Here is a 17,003-nt window from a genome sequence, read left to right on the forward strand (position 1 = left end):
TACTGTGTCCTTCTCACCTGTGTGTGGATTACGCACCATTTACCCTGCTGTATTTAGTCTTCATTTACAGCTGAGTGTGAAAGAAAAACAGCTTCAAGGTAAGCAAAGAGACACACTTGTGGAATCAGCCGATTCTGGGCGTAATAATCCGACCAGATACTGCCACAACCTCTCTCAACCAATCACCCTGCTGCCGTCAAGTTTTAAGATGTTCTCTCTCTTCCGCAGTCAGTTTGTCATTTCAGTGTGATCGCTTTGAAACCCACATCCTCATCACATCTTGCATTCTTCTATCACCACCACCACCAGTGTCTAGACTCCATCAGGGGGGTATCCTATCCTGCTGTCGACCTCGCTACCCCTCTGAGTGCATGAAGTCATCATGACGGTGTCTAAACGCCAAAGACATTGCATATTTTTCTTCCCTAAACTCTTAAATAAAGAAATGTAAACTCTCACTTAAGTCTCTCCTGATTGAAAAGTGTTTAGCTCAGATATTATCGTGGAAATTTATCAGACAATGTTTTGAAGACATAACCTCTGGAAGAAAACCTGCAAAACACATCCTGGGTTATGGTTCTTTAAACACTTTTGTCCGAGTCCCTGGTTTGCAAAGTATCTAGTATTATCTATTCCTGCGGACCAGATTTAGAAAATCTACGGTGAGTGAAGCTGCTGAAGTGTTCAACCTCCTGCTGAAAACCCATCCTGTTGCTCCATAAACTCAAAAAAAAAAATAAGAAGAAGAAAAAAAGAGCAGAGAGACAGTGAATAGGAAACCATTTCCAAGTCTTTGTCTATTCTGGAAGTCAGCTCTGAACTTATATGCCATTTTTCACAGAAATGACTGGCAGAGCTTTAAAAGAAGTCCACCCAGGCACACTGTCCAGATGTTTATGGAGAAATGAAAGATATCTCTGAATCTCTTTCTGCTAGTTTATGATAATTTAGAGCATGAGATAGAATCGCACCGGCCTTGTGGAGAGGGGAAAAATCCAACCAAAACATAAAATAGAAAAAGAAAAATCAACATTCAGTTATAATGGAATATTTGAGGTAAGCCAAAAATTGCAATTTGTTTGAATTATTATTGCAATTAGTGAACCATAATAGTTTTTGTTGGCTCGTGCGTACTCAAATTGTTTTATTTCATTTCTCAGTTTCCTTGTGTTTTATGTATAAATGGCCAGACTTGCGTCCGACTTACGTGGTCACGTCCGCGTCTAGCTGCCGCTGCTCTCTGGTTCCTCTGACTGTTTTTAATGTTTTTACTGATCTACGGACTTTTTGCATTTGTTGTATTCTTACCTGGACGTACTTCAAAAAAAGATCAGATTACGTGGTGAGTTAATTTGGACTGGTAGCCTGTTAGTTTACTTGTTGCGTGTAGGGCTCCCACTCCTCACCTGGGCTGCTTCTGCTGCCGGAGCCCTTATCTTATCTAATCCATCATCAGCAACAATGTGGATTAATAAAATGTTTGTATGGTCCGTGCTTGTCGGGACTGCCCTGTCCTTGGTCTTCAACCCAACGGCAGCGGTACTTCATTACACAGCCGCTGAGCTCCTGCAACTACGCCTCCACCTGTCCGATCCTCCACCTGTCCGATCCTCCACCGGCTTTGCATCTCTACCTGGACATCGCTCGTCATGCCCGTCGGAAATATATCCACTGTGGTTCTCGACGGGGCTTTTCAAATTGACGACTCCACACCAATACAAACCATCTGGTCCTCATCTCGTCAACCCCCGAAGAAACTCCAGCCGGAAAGTTGACCGCACTGTCCGAGCCAGGTCGGCTAACATCAGCGTCAAACACGACCACAACGATGTCAACTTCGGATTATTCAACACCCGCTCTCCTACCAGCAAAGGTCCTCTCCTCCAGGAGCTCCTGGTTGACCGTAAGATTGATTTTTTTGTGCTTAACCGAAACATGGCAACAACCTAATGACTTTTCACAGCTGAATGATTGTACCCCTCCTGGGTTTGTTTACATCTGTCAACCCCGTGCCTCCGGCAGAGGGGGGGGTCTCGCGATAGTTTACCGTGAGAATTGGAAAGTGTCGCCTGTTTCTGTCCCTGTTCAGTTGTCTTTTGAATCTATTGACTTTACACCCTGCTCCTTTAAAAACCAGGACTGTTTCATTCACCCACTCTGCTCCATGGTTTACGCCTGAACTTCGCCAACTCAAAACAAAAGGCCGTCGCCTGGAAAGTCTCTGCAAGAAAACTGGACTTCTTATTCACAGAGAAATGTACAATAACCACATTCTCCACTACAAGGACAGTCTCTCTACAGCAAAATCAACTCACTACGCAGGTATCATCAGCTCAGGTGAAGGGAATACAAGGACACTGTTCTCCATCGTCAACAACATATTACATCCACCGGACTCTCTTGCTTCTCATCTGTATTCCACCGCCCACTGTAACTCTTTAATGTCATTTTTCACTGCCAAAGTAGACAAGATTCACCAGCAACTGACTAACATTTCATCTCTCCCAGTCTTCTTACCCCCTCTCTCTCACTCACTTTCAACTTTCAAACTTCCTGCTGTTGCTGAAATATCTGACCTCATTCGGAAATCAAAACCATCTACCTGTCCATTAGACCCTCTTCCTACTGTCTTGGTAAAAGCTTGCCTACCCCCCCTGTCTTCCCTAATAATGGCCATCATACATTCCTCCCTCACCTCTGGTCTTGTTCCCATTTCTTTCAAGTCAGCTTCAATAACCCCTATACTTAAGAAACCTGGTGCAGACCCAAATGACTTAAATAACTTCCGCCCTATTTTTAATCTACCCTTCCTATCCAAAATTCTTGAAAAAACAGTTGCATCTCAGGTTCACACTCATTTGTCTGACAATAACCTCTACGAACAGTTCCAGTCTGATTTCCACCCCCTCCATAGCACAGAGACAGCACTGGTAAAAATCACCAATGACCTCCTTCGACACCATTTCCCATTACACACTCCTTGACAGACTTGCCGCCATTAGAATCACTGACACACCCTTGCACTGGTTTTCATCCTATCTCTCTGGTCGCACTCAGTTCACTCAACGCGGAACCTTCAAATCCCAGCCATTTCCAGTCACTACCGGTGTTCCTCAGGGTTCTGTCCTGGGCCCCCTTCTGTTCATCATCTATCTCCTTCCTCTTGGCCATATCTTCCGTAAGTATAACAACCAGTTCCACTGCTATGCGGATGACACCCAGCTCTATCTGTCCACCAAACCCACCTCCTCCCTCCCGCCCACTTCCCTGACTGATTGCCTGCAAGAAATCAAATCCTGGTTCACCTGCAACTTCCTCAAATTAAACAGTGACAAAACCGAGCTTCTCCTCATCAGCACCAAATCAACAATCTCTAAACTCGACAGTTTTTCTCTGACTATTGACCACTCCTCAGTTTCTCCTTCCCCTCATGTTAAGAGTCTGGGTGTCATCCTAGATAGCACACTATCATTCCAAGCTCACATCGATAATGTCACCCGGTCTGCTTATTTCCATCTTCGTAATATTAATCGCCTCCGCCCATCCCTCACTCCCAGCAGTACTGCCATCCTCGTCAACACCCTGGTTACATTCCACATTGACTACTGCAACTCCCTTCTCTTTGGTCTCCCTCTCAAGTCCATCCACAAACTTCAACTGGTCCAGAACTCTGCCACTCGCATCATCACCAGAACGCCCTCTGTAAATCACATCACTCCTGTCCTACAGCAGCTTCATTGGCTCCCGGTTAAACATCGCATCATCTTCAAAATTCTGCTCCTCACCTTCAAGGCCATCCACAACCTCGCTCCGCTTTACCTCTCTGAACTCCTGCACATCAACACACCTACACGCACTCTCAGGTCTTCTGCCTGCCTGTCCACCATGGGGTCCAGGGCCTACAGCCGCTCTGCCCCCCACCTCTGGAACTCCCTCCCCCCACAAATCCGTAATATCGACTCTCTCCATTTTCAGATCTCATCTCAAAACACATCTTTTTAAACTGGCTTATTCAGTCTGATCATTCTCCACCCATTCTCATAACTTCTTTTGCATCCTGTACATTTGTGTTTTTTGTGTTTTTAATGTTAATTTGTTGTTTTTATCTCTGCTCTGTAAGGTGACCTTGAGAGTTTTGAAAGGCGCCTTTAAATAAAATGTATTATTATTAATATAAGACTTTATGTCTGCTGTGCTACATTTGTGAGTAGTTTCAGATATGTATCTTGTAGCATGTCCTGGACATGCAAAAAGGGGTGAATAACTTTACTATAGCTCACGGAAGCTCACCACACATTAGTTAACTAATTATTGAACTAAATGAGAGCTCACTCCCTACCAACCTGCTAGTCTACTCTTTCCTAGTGGAAGGAGCTATGTAAAATTACTCCTCTAACACCCTTTGGAGGACAGATGAACAAGTTACAATCACAGCCCCAGGATTATCTTCCTAACATTCATTTCTAGAATAATTAGATCCGAGGATAACCCCTGTTATAGGACTCTAGATTACCCCCCAGAGATGGAATAACTGTGAACTTCCCCCGCTACGATGTTAGGTGTGTATGAAGTGTGTAATATAAATCAGTAAGACAAGTGTGCCGTGGTTTGACTGCTCAAAACTTACCTTCCGAGGTACACGGGGTCCTTAAGGGAAACTCCGGTCTTTTGTGGTGTAAATGATTTCAGTCAGAAAATGATTTCAAAAAGTTTCCGAAAATTTATTTAAAAAACTTCAAATGATAGTATGAATGCAAATACAAAAGAGTAAAAGTAAAAATATAAAAAAATGGAAAAGTAAAACAAAACTCAAAGACCAAAGTCTAAACCTGTGAGTGTAGACATCTGAGGTTTTAAAAGATCTTTGTCTCAGAGACTAAGTCCCAAGATGGGATTTCAGAAGTCAGAGTGACGTGGATTCGCCCAGCAAAGCAAAAAGGAACCTCGATCAGATTTTCTACAGGGTTTTTATAGCAAAAAAGTCTCTCTTTTTTTCAAGATCCTGTCATGCCAAGTTGAGGACATAGGTAATACCAAGTTCATATGTGGTTTCAGCTCGAAGACCGTGAACCGAGCAGATACTCAGAAGCGCTATACGCCTACGAGCTCCTATGTGGTTTTGCTTCAATGTATGTCACACTCCTATGTGGTTTTGCTTCAATGTGTGTCACAATTATCTTGACTTTCACAGGAGCGTAGGCACTACGAGTGTGTGTAAGTTTAACAGGAAATGTTGAAAGCAGAAAAAGGTTATGACTTAATGACCGATGTATTAAATGATGAAAGAATTAAATGATAATAAAAGGAAAAAACAAAAACAAATTCAACAATTGCATAACTCTTTCTGATCTTTCAACAATCTCTATCTGATCCTGACTGATTCCATATTCTGAGTGAATGTCTGATGTGAAGTTCATACAAAGATCTGAAAGTCTGCAGCCTGTTAAGCGCTTGGACTTTATACTGAATACAAGACAGTAACAGAGACAAAAAAATAAGCACACACTGTGCAATTTACTCAATTTAACATGGTTTTGAATGCAACATGTCATACATTCTTCCAATTGAGGAACAGTCTGGGTCCATTTTGCTCCTCCTGATAGGAGCTATCAATCTGTAGAGTCTCTGCAACAAGTCCTGCAGAAGTTAATGGATACACTTTAGCAAAACAAGACACCACTCAATAAGTTTCATTGCATTAGCCTCTAAATGAACTAAACCTGTCCTATATATCAGTGTCCTCCTGGGATTTCACAGGACACACTTCTATCAGATTTAGACACCAGGGCACAGACAGAGTGGGGGAGAAGGAGTGAAAAACTGGAAAGATTCCAGTTCAGTGACATCAGCTATTTAGCAGCTCGAAAGAAACTCAATCCTTCTTTACAGTAGTGACCTGGGAAGTGACCCAAACTTCATATGACATAAAGACATAAAGCCAGGGAGAATAGCTGTCATTTATTTCCTATTTCCCAAGGTGAGACAGAGGAAGTTTTGTCTCTTTTGTTTTGTAAACTAAATAATTCCAAGTTTTTAAGAAACGCTAAAAGAAGCAAGAAGATGTTTATATGAATAACAGTTTCCTGATGTATCTTGCAAGTTTAATCTAAAACCACCCAAAAACAAACCCATATGAAAGTACATTAATTTCCATTTAGGCCACTTGGCATGTTAATCTCTCACGTGGTGTGACCCTCCATCACTTCCACCATAAACTCTGCTCGTTAACATGTGACACCAGCAGTAAAATCAGACCTCCATCTACAACAATTCATCACGGACAGTGATAAATTACACTTTCTCTCCACTCTGCAGGCATTAAAGACCCACCGGTGGTTTCTGACCAAAGGAGGAGGGAAGTATTCTGTGTATGCTCTGGGTTGATAAGATTTTATGTGGAGAGCAGAGAAAACGTGGCCTGTGAATGAGAGAGGCTTTCATGAACATACATGAGGAACACAGTTTTAACTTAAAGGTGCTGAAACTTGTTTTCTCTTTAGTGTCGATGGTATTTGATGGACTACTACACAAACTCATAATTATTGTTCGCCTGACAATTCTGGTTGTTTCACATTCAAAGTGTCTGTATTACTTGATTTTCATTCTTTTTCTCTCAGTGGTCGGAAGTGGGCGGGCCTTACTTGGACAATCTAATTGTACTTTGGTGCACCAGTCAGAATCTGAAGACAACCATACACATGTAGTCTTGATGAAGGATTTAAACTACTTTATGTTTTTCTTAAAGTTTCCTCGTATGGTCTGATATGATAGGCACATATCACGACAATGATTTCATCCAAAAACGGTAAACTCCTTTTGTTTTTTTGGCTGTTCCATATCTGCGTTTTGGGTGCATGAAAATGTAAAGTTTTGAAAATCAGTACCAGATTGCAACTTTTGAAAACTGCAACATTTCAGTCTCTGTGTAAACATCAAATTTCCAGTCAATAGCCAGGTGCGAGTAGGTGGACTACAACAACAATAGTGGATTCCTGAGATCTGTTTTTGAAAATGTCTACTGGCATGACTCCAAGTCGACATGTATATTTTACTTAACTTACTCTCACTCACTCGGAGTAAAAATTAAATTGATCTTTCTTCCACACAAATGTTTGTGCGTTTGCCATTTTTGTATATTTAAACTTTACATCTAGAAGGAAGAGTATGTCCGCATGTGTTGTTTCATTAGAAAGTCACACCGCCAACTACTGGACTGGCCTGTATACTACAGCATTTTCAGTAATTTTTTCGAATCAGTGTGCAAAGCGGTTAATGAAACGTTTAAAAAAAAAAAAAAAAAAAAATACAAACAATTCAGTTGTCAGTGAATCGCTCTTGTGTAAAAGTGGCCTCCAGCAGCCACACTGCAAAAACTCTTATTCTTACATTCAAACACGTATACTGTGATGATCCATAAAACAAAAAAATGGTTTGCTTGAGTGCAAGATGAGTCATCAACTTTTTATTATGCTTTTTTAGAAATGTAAACACTTTGATATCTGTCAAGAAACAACTTTTTTTGTCATTGTTGACAGACCCTAGTTATAGGTGTCATGAATAACTTGATCACATTGGATTTCATGGGATTTTATACCTATTTAGAAGATGATACCTCAAGTGTGAATCAGATTATTGCTTATTCTTGTTATGTAATATCCATTCAATAAAAAAAATCTTAAATGTTGCAAAAATTTAACTCTTAACACGATTTCTGTGTGTTGTTAAGATAACTTCTTATTTAACATTTCCACAAAGTGTAGCAGTAATAGAATGGGTTGTTATAGACCCTAAAATAAAGGGAACAAACACAGGATTTTCACAAAGGTCATAGGGGTCTTCCTGTGATGGAAACGGCTTCTTTTTTCCACAATAGGGCTAAAAGGATGTGCGCTCATAAAGACGTAGGTGTGGGAATGGAATGGCCTTTCAGTATGTACACATGAACTCTCTGCAGTCACTTTTTCCTCTTCGTTTTGCAGCCACACAAGTCCCAAAGCTCTTTTCAATGTCGCTGTCACTTCATGTCAGGTATGCCAGTGTTTACTGTCTAACCAGGGCCTCATAGAAGAACTAAAGGGGGGTGAAGGGTGTTACACAGAGTGAGGAAGAGCCATTTGTGAGACAGAGAGGTATCTCATTGAGTCAGTGTCGGCAGCAGCATCTTGTCCGTGAGAATGTGACAACTGTTGCGGCTTAAACAGAGACCCAGTGTAAGATTTGACCTGCACACTTCCTGTTTCATCCTGGCAGGAAGAGAAAGCTGGTTGTTGTCTGCATCTGTGGTTCTTTGTTTGAATTGCTTGATTTACTCTGGAACCAACTGTGCTACTTGATCATTCACAATTCTTGCACAAAATTTAGCAAAAGGCATAATTCCATACCAAAACATCAATGACAGTGTTTTAGTGACTTGTTATATCTAACTATGTAATAGTAAAGATTAAGATTGTGGTTAGGAAGACTTAGATATGAGAAGGCAACTTAAACAACGTAGTCCCACTCCCAGCAAGGAAAACATACAGCATCAAAACATTATATTGACACAAAAGGGAATATTTAAGTTACAGGTATGTAATGAGGTGCAAAACTCCAAACTTGTCTGTGTAGGTTCTCCGTCATCCAGGTTATCGCATATGCAAATAGATGACAGTATTCTAAGTTAAAGACTGTAACAGGAGTTGCTACAACAGTGTTACGTTTAAGGCACTAGACTGGCAGAACATGCTTTGGCACTGTGTTATTGCCTCGCCTGAAACTGAGTTGTATGTTGGTCGCATACAATAAACCTGTGTGGTAAAAGTCACTCGACCCGCCATCATTCTACACAGGTCGTGGTAAATTCAAAGATTGATCCAAAGGCAACTGGACTTGATTGACGATCAAGACGTTTCATCTCTCCTCCATTGAGCTTATCTGTAATGAAATGTGCTTTATAAATACACTTTCTATTCTATTCCTCCAAAAGGCTTCTTCAGTTCAAGAAGTTCTTCAGTTCTTTTCATTCATCCTCTTTGTTCCTCTCGAAAGGATATTCTACTTTCTGCACGTTTACTGGACATAAGGTGTGAGTGGTGGTTGTTATTCACGGTTGTTTTTTTTCTACTTCTCTATTATTTCTTCTCATTCTTTCAGTCACAGCAGCAATCTGAGTTTTACTGACGTTGCATCTTGTTTACAGCAATCTAGAATTAATCTGCTGGAATTTGAGAAATTAATTGTGGTTAAAGTCAAGCAAACAGTTAAATGATTGCATAACTTGCATACAAGAATGCCTTACAGTAAAAACTGATGTTTTGGTATTAGAGCCAGTTGCTTAAGCTGATTGTTGTACTGGTTGCCCTGCCTGCACTGTGTAATGAAAAACATTGTTGATTCATGTGCTGCTACAGATGCTGTGGTAGAAATAAACTGAGCATCTGCCGTACCCTCTGCTTCTTTCTACTTAAATTGACGACAGCGATCATTTGTGCGGTATAAAGTATCAGAGAGCGAATCGTGTCCATTCTTCTAATTTGGCCATCTTGCTTTTACATCGTCTTACATGCACGCACTAGCAAATACATTTGCTGTGATAGGATTTGCAGGAGTGGTATTATTGTTCATAAAATCAAAACGGAGCAGTTTAAAACAATTCTCCCCCTGTACAGTGTGTGCCCATGAAGACTATAACTAATCAGAACTACTTTTTTTGTACCAGGCTGTAAACAAGTTAATTCCTGCTGGGCTCTTGGAGCAAGCCTCACTGGATCCTTGTAGAATTTTGCACTTCATTTTTCTAGACCGGAGGTTGCCGCTTGAGAAAAACACACTCCTTGATCAGCTATGTATTGCAGTGGCACCCATATTTTTTCCTTAACGCCTTGAAGCAGTGGGTTTTCAGCTGCAGTCTTTTTAACATAGTGGGTTATCTAAAACCCTGCTGTGCCTGACTAATCAGAGACATCTAGCACTACAGGGGCTGCATGTCTTGGCCCCCCTAAAAAAGTCCCAGGGCCTTTAGGCAAGTTTAGAAAGTACTACTTCCCTAGCAGGGTCTATATTTAGGGGTAGATCTCATACCCCAGAACGAAATTTAGACCCTGGTTCCTGTGGTTGAATAGAACATAGCTCCTCAAAAGGTCCCTTGTTCTGGGGGAAAGTTCCTGTGGTTGAAAATGGGCTTTACACATACACACACTTGTATCCAAGAAAAGCTGAACCCAAAGCAGTCAAGAAAGAAAGGAAAGAATACACTGTTGTTGGCCTGCTTTCTGTTGGAGAGGCAGGTGCCAAAGTTAGCTTTTGCTAGCTTGATAAATTACAATAAATGTAATGTTCTCAGGTAGCATGCAGTGTAGGTACAAGCAGTAAATGTGCACTCAAAAGTCTTGCAGTGGGTGCTGGTGGCGATGGGCCAAGAGGAGGGGCCCAATTAGAATTTTGTGTTTACAAGCTGCAGCAACCATTGCTACTGACTCTACCTTTGAGCACATATCCATTTAGTAATGGCCATCTGCTTATTATCAATCCAACTTAAGACTTAATAAGTAGAGACTAATCCAATATATGTGAGTTAATAATTAAATGTTCCAAAGCTGATGTGTCTCTACGTGGTTTTGCATGTTAGTGGAGCGTGTTTAAATTAATTCTTTTTAATTCTGTATACAATTCATTTCCTTAGGAGATGCTTAAAGATTGGCCACACATCAGCTTGTGCTCAGGCCACACAGAATTGGCTTAGTGGAGGGGATAAGGTCAGAGAAAAGACTCCACATATAGTTAATAGAGACTGTATTTTGGTGTAAATAGATCTTTTGAGTGAGTTTGCTTACTGAAATCCTCTTTTTATCCAATTCTTCAGGTCCATTCATGCTATCTTGTCCTGTTATAAGTTTGAGGCATCTGATTCAGATGAGTTGATTTTTTTGGCCTCCAAAAGTATTTTCTGAAAGTCTAAATAAAAGAGCACACATCTTTTGAAAAGATTGCAATTAGATCTTTTTGTATTTACATGGTATCCATTGGTGACTGCGCTAGCAAGATGAACCCAGTGTTCCCTGCCTTCAGCGGTGGATTGATTAGATTTTACTGATTCAGATGTTCTGCAAACAATTTCAGCCCATTCATTACATAAGTTGAGAATTTCAGATGCTTTTTCCTTCCTGGGAAAGTGGTTATGAAATAAATCTCAAGCTTATTTCTCCATCAAAACCTCTACATCAATTGAAACAAGCAGCATGAAGGCCTGGAGGTTACCAGGTTAAACAGACCCCCATGTATTCATAAAGTTGATCTTATACAGCTTTTAAATGGCTGTAGTAATATCAGTATTTTCCAATTGCTGAGCCCTGAGCCCTGAGACAGCGCCGGCTGTATGCAGTCTATATGATTTATGTTTCAGTCATATGAAGCATGAGCTCATTCCAGGCCAGCACAGTATCCGAGCTCTGCCAAATGTGGTTGGTGCGACGCAAACTTACATTAGATCTGTAATCAATGCTGGCGCTCTGCATGCACCGACATACACACATGCACGCACAGGCCTTATTCTCCCTGCAGTGGGTACAAAACTCTGCATCCATTTCACATCTGGTCTACATCATAGCCAGACCACCACCACCACCACCCAAACCATATCTACCATGAGATACACACATATATGCACACACAGCTCAATCTCACTCATTTTTAATACCTCATCATGAGTGAAACACAGCAGCACGATGTTATACTTCATCCTCCAGCAATCAAACTGACTTCACATTAATCCTCAGTGCTTAAACACACAGCATCCTGACCTGCTGTTAGGTGACATCAGCATATAGAAGTGTAGACACACATGTTAATAGCATCTGCATGTGAACATGCATGCAAACACTAAGTACTTTAATTGTCTGCTTTGTGTTTTATTGTAAATGCTGGTGCTGGAGCTGGTGGGGGTCAGCGGTCTGCAGAAAAATATGAGGTGTGTTAAGATGAACACACACTCACAATGAGCCCCTTGTTTCCTCAGCAATGTGTTCTCAGTTGCAAAGCAATTAAAGACTAGTTTACTGGCCAGGGCTGCTTTTTCCCTGCCTGTGACGCAATCCTCCCAAGTTTGCCTCGCTGATGGCTGAGTGATGGGCATGCACACACGCCGGCGAGCAGAATCACAGGCACATGTACACAGAGGGGGAGGCAAAAACACACGTGGACTCGTGCATATACACTTCATTTAAGCTTAGCCAGAGTTGGCAGAAGGTAAACATGCTACGTTATTGCTGCACAAGGCATGCACTGTATCAGGCTCTTGCTTTAGCGACCTTACAATGACAATACATCAACATGGTTGACAGCAACTTAACCATGAAGTCACAGTCATTAATGTGTTGATTTAACATAGGTTTATTGACACAAACCCCTGAGTTATATGTATGCAGCAAAATACATAAAAGCTTGGCTGGAGTCATTCTTATAGTGAAGCCAACTTCCACCTGTTAAATCTTAACATTTTTGTAGATAAATAAAAAAGAAAACAGTCGAAGGATTACGCTTACCAAGTCAAACTTCTCCCCCATTTCCTCTACAATGTTTCCTGAAAGACCTCATTGTTCATATTTTTCTTTCATTTTACTCTGCCCTGAGGTTTGAAAAACTGCTCTTGTGTTTCTGTTTTTTTTTACACACAGCCTAAAAAGACAGAATAATGTGCCCTAAAATGATTGTACAATATTGAGAAAATATACCATGGGGCTTTTGATATGCAAGGTCTTACTGCTTACTTTCTACACATTTATTTATTATGCACTGATGAAATGATTCACAGGTTTTCATTTTAGGAAAACATTAATTTATGAGAAATGGGGCTCACATTTAATCCCTCTCTCTAAACAAGAACAGTTCAAACAAAGATGAGTGTTACAACAAAAGCAAATCTTTGACTCTTCAGTGTGAGGTTAAATATTAGTTTTCAGTCTTCTGGTATCCACAGCACTGGTATGTACTGAACTGGCTGAGGCTATACTGCATCAGGCTGATGTGACTTATGATAGTACTGCAGGGTGTGTGAATGGGAATAACGTTCTCCATCTGTGTGAGACAAGGTCTTAAAACTTTTTTACAACATAAAACATTTACAACAGCAAAATAGACACAAATGAAAGGGAAGGATTAATTTTATTTGGACAGACTTGAAACAGGGTGCAGCGTTTGGCCCACTTAGGGTCAATGGGTTTAGTTTGCTTGGGCTTAAGTGGGTGATGGGCTGGAAGAACTCTTGGTCATTATTTTTCTTCTCTCTATATTTTTATAGTTTGGGATGGAATGAGAAATAGGAAAAACTGAGCATTGCTTTTCAAAGATGAACTTGCATATCACTTCAGATTAGGTTATTGCGCTAAAAGGTGTGATATCTGCTCATGTTATCTTTGGTAGAGCCCGAATCATACAATAGGAGCCTTGTGTTCTTGTGTTTGTTCTGTTTCCTTTGGCTTGTGGGGAAAACAACAGGAATCAGCCAATCACTCTTACAACTTTGTGTGGTATGTGTGTGTGTGTGGAAAGATATGTGTTTGTGTGCGCCCCCATTTGAGCAAGCTGAAATGTGTGAGTGTGTGTTTTTCCCACACTCACCAGGGGGTTGTTAATGGTTCAAGTGAGGTCAACACTAAAAAGGGTCATAAACTCACAATACTAAAGCCATCATTGCCTTTCCCTGCAAATATCCTTAAATACCACTCATCGGCTGAAAAACCTGTTTGGTCTCATTCTTCAGTCACTTCTTTTCCGCTGTTCACAAATGCTCACGGTGCAACACTGACAGTAATCTCTCTCCTTGTTCCCTCCCCCGCCCCTTTCTCCTACATCGCTCCATCATAATGGAGGAATTTAATTCTTGAGGCCGACCAGCGGAGTTATCCAGCCGCAAGCTTGGCTTTCGCTTTAAGCTGATTCTGTACTGCGTTAACTGCCATTGGTGCCGGTGTCACCACCCTCTGAAACACTCGGACACAGTCCAAAACAACTCTTTACAATGAGACCAGGCTCCGGGAATTACAATTAGCTTTCACTTTTTCCAAAGCATCAATGACTGGTGCCAACTGGTTCCTCCAGGCCCTTCTGTATAAAAAAACCTTCATTCGAAAAGCTCTTTGTAATGTCAGTCAAAAACAACAAAACTCAGACACCCAGCCATTTGCTTTAAGTTCCTAAACACTGGAGCCCAAATTACGAATGGTTAACGGTCTCTAAATGCAATAGTGAGAGGCACAAGTTCCAAAACTGATGACAGAAACAGGCCTGCTTGGTGAACAGCTAGTAGACATTTTTCTATTGCTATATTATTAAGTGTTGACCAGTAACAGCACTACAAATAGCAACGTCAGTGGTTTAACTAGATTTTACACTAGCTTGGTGAAAGAGTTGAACCAGCTTTTAGTAGGCTAGCTGTTTTATTGATTAAGTTGTGCCACAGAATCTTTACAAGTTACATTTTCCATCAAAGTTGAAGCCATGAAGTCCATGGTTGAAGCGCAAATGCGTGTTCCGTCCGTCTTCACTCCACCACCCCAGCGGTTTTTACTTTAGTCAACGTGTGTGTGTCTGGATATTCTCCTGACCTGACTGTTCGCATATGCACCTGACAGCGGGAGACTATCCTGTCACCCCTAAATTCCACCTTCCGGAGATTATAGTTTATCACTTTATTTAATGTGCGTGTCGCTGGAACACATGTTGTACCAAACATAGTGATCAATCCATTTCACTGATACCCACTAACCCAGATCATGATGGTGTTTAAGGTAAGTCATGGGATCTCCAGTGACAGTGGTCACATCCTCTTGGAACCAAGAATATCTGTTCCGAGTTTCCCTGGGAATGAGACCAACGGTTGTAGAAATAAAATGTCATGGTTTTCGACAAACAGACGAACATTGCCGTCCCTGGAACCATGCCATTGAAGTTGCTAAATACAAATCAAGCATACAATAAAACAATGTAGAAATAAATACCACCCAAAAGCCACACAGACCATCAATTGCAGTGAAGGGTATTCTGAAAATGTGTTTTGAGCAATCTTCCCGATCCATTGCCCCTTCATGCCAGGTTTATGCACAGCCTCACATCAAAGTCGCAGTCTTACAGCGTTAACAACAATCACATTGTAAACCAATAAATAAAGCCTTCACCCCCCACTTAGAGCCTGAAAAAAGGAAAATCATAAAAGAAAGTCTAATCAAGATAAATTGAGGAAATTGACAGGAGACAATGAATAGGACCACCAGGCATACAATTGTGTGATCCACTGGTGAAATCATTGCCACTTTGGGCGACATCACCAGCTAGCAGATTTCAGTTTTCACAACCGTCTAGTATTGACTTCGATCCTTGTTAAATATGAGCCATGTCTGACAAACACCATTCAGAGTGGTATAAGAAGAACCGAAAAGAGGCAATTCGTCGAAGAAATAGATATACCATGTAATTTCCACCATGCTCATGCTCTAGGCATAAGATAGATCCATTAAGCCTTTTTGGAAAGTGAACATGTCACATCCAAGCGTGAAGACATGGAGGAGTCCCAGTGGATACATACGTAAGTGTCCATGGAGTGCAGCAGTCCTGCTTCTCCGCCGTTGTGGTGAGTAGACTATATGATTTACAAACACCACTGACAGAGAAGAAAGAAAGAAGAAAAGAGGAGCATTTGGCAGGAGCTGTAGGCCAAGAGGGGACGATTTACCGTGCTGTGATCTGGGCTCGCGATGAAGGCTTTTATCACTGCTTGTGATCTGTTTTTATTTCTTGACCTTCACTGCCAACATAGCACTCAGAACACACACATTCGAACATATGCGAGCATTTTTTAAACAGAGAAAAGAGATACCTCCTGTCAGTGACATTTACGAGTTCCATAAATGACTCTCAAAGCAATGAGCATTCAAAGCAAAAATTGGACACTGAGTGTGTTTATTTTCGGTTCAACAAGCCTTATCTTAGAAGGAGTTTAATATTTCAAGACTTTATCATCAATGCCGTCAACTGAGATCGTAGAAAGTAAATTTCAAATTAAATGTCCAAATAGTGTCTCTGAGGTTATGCCCCACTTTCTTCCCCCCCATAATTTCCGGTTAGCGGAGCAAGGCAGACATGGAGCAAAGCAGGGCTCATCTGGACTGCAGTCTCTAGCTGTGGATGCCAAGAACCCCTGGCCTGCATACCAAGAGGAGCTGAGACAGGATAAAGGAGACGAGGGAGAAGCATCAAACAAGCCGCCCGACAGTTGAAACAATGCACCAGGCAGAGGCTCCTCACCAGCCTCTGATGTAGAAACAGCCGCATTGATCTTATCTTTTGTACGTGTTGTGTGTCGTTAAAGTAGGTTACTGTCATCTGGGAAATAATGACCACTAATGGAAGGGTAATAATTAAATGGAGCATTAAGCTATCAAGTAGTTTGATGTTATAATCTAACTAATGCACTCAGTTTTAGATGGAAAATTCCAAGAACATCTACAACTGACAATGTCAAAGGATTCCTAGGGTATTGAGTTCCATCACGTATACGTATGTGTTGGTTCATTTTTGAGTATTTCTGTGTTTGTGTTTCGTGATAATGTGTTCTATGTTAAGCAAACTAATAATAACATTGTTTAACAAAAATGTTGAAAGCTCAGACACTGTTACCTCAAATTTACTTAAAGGGATAGGGCAGAATTTTTATGTGGGGTGGTTACTGATACTTTAACTTGTACTTCAGATTTACTTTTGCAACAATCCACACTGTTGTATTTGAGGGTTTGTCACAAGGTTTAAATGACGAGGAACAGGACCGTAGTGCAGAACTACTAAAGGCAAAATGCAAAACAAAAGCTTACTTTCTAACGTTCCAAAACAAAGTTATTCAAAGGTGTACTGAAAATTCCAAATGGAAGAGGAGCAAAATTACAAAGAATAACAAAGAGCAATCACTGGGAACACAGGTAGACATATGAACTGACACAGAAGGAAAGACACACTGACAAAAAATGACAAACTTAAAT

This window comes from Labrus bergylta, chromosome 12 (assembly GCF_963930695.1).
Source record: "Labrus bergylta chromosome 12, fLabBer1.1, whole genome shotgun sequence".
Lineage (NCBI taxonomy): Eukaryota > Metazoa > Chordata > Actinopteri > Labriformes > Labridae > Labrus > Labrus bergylta.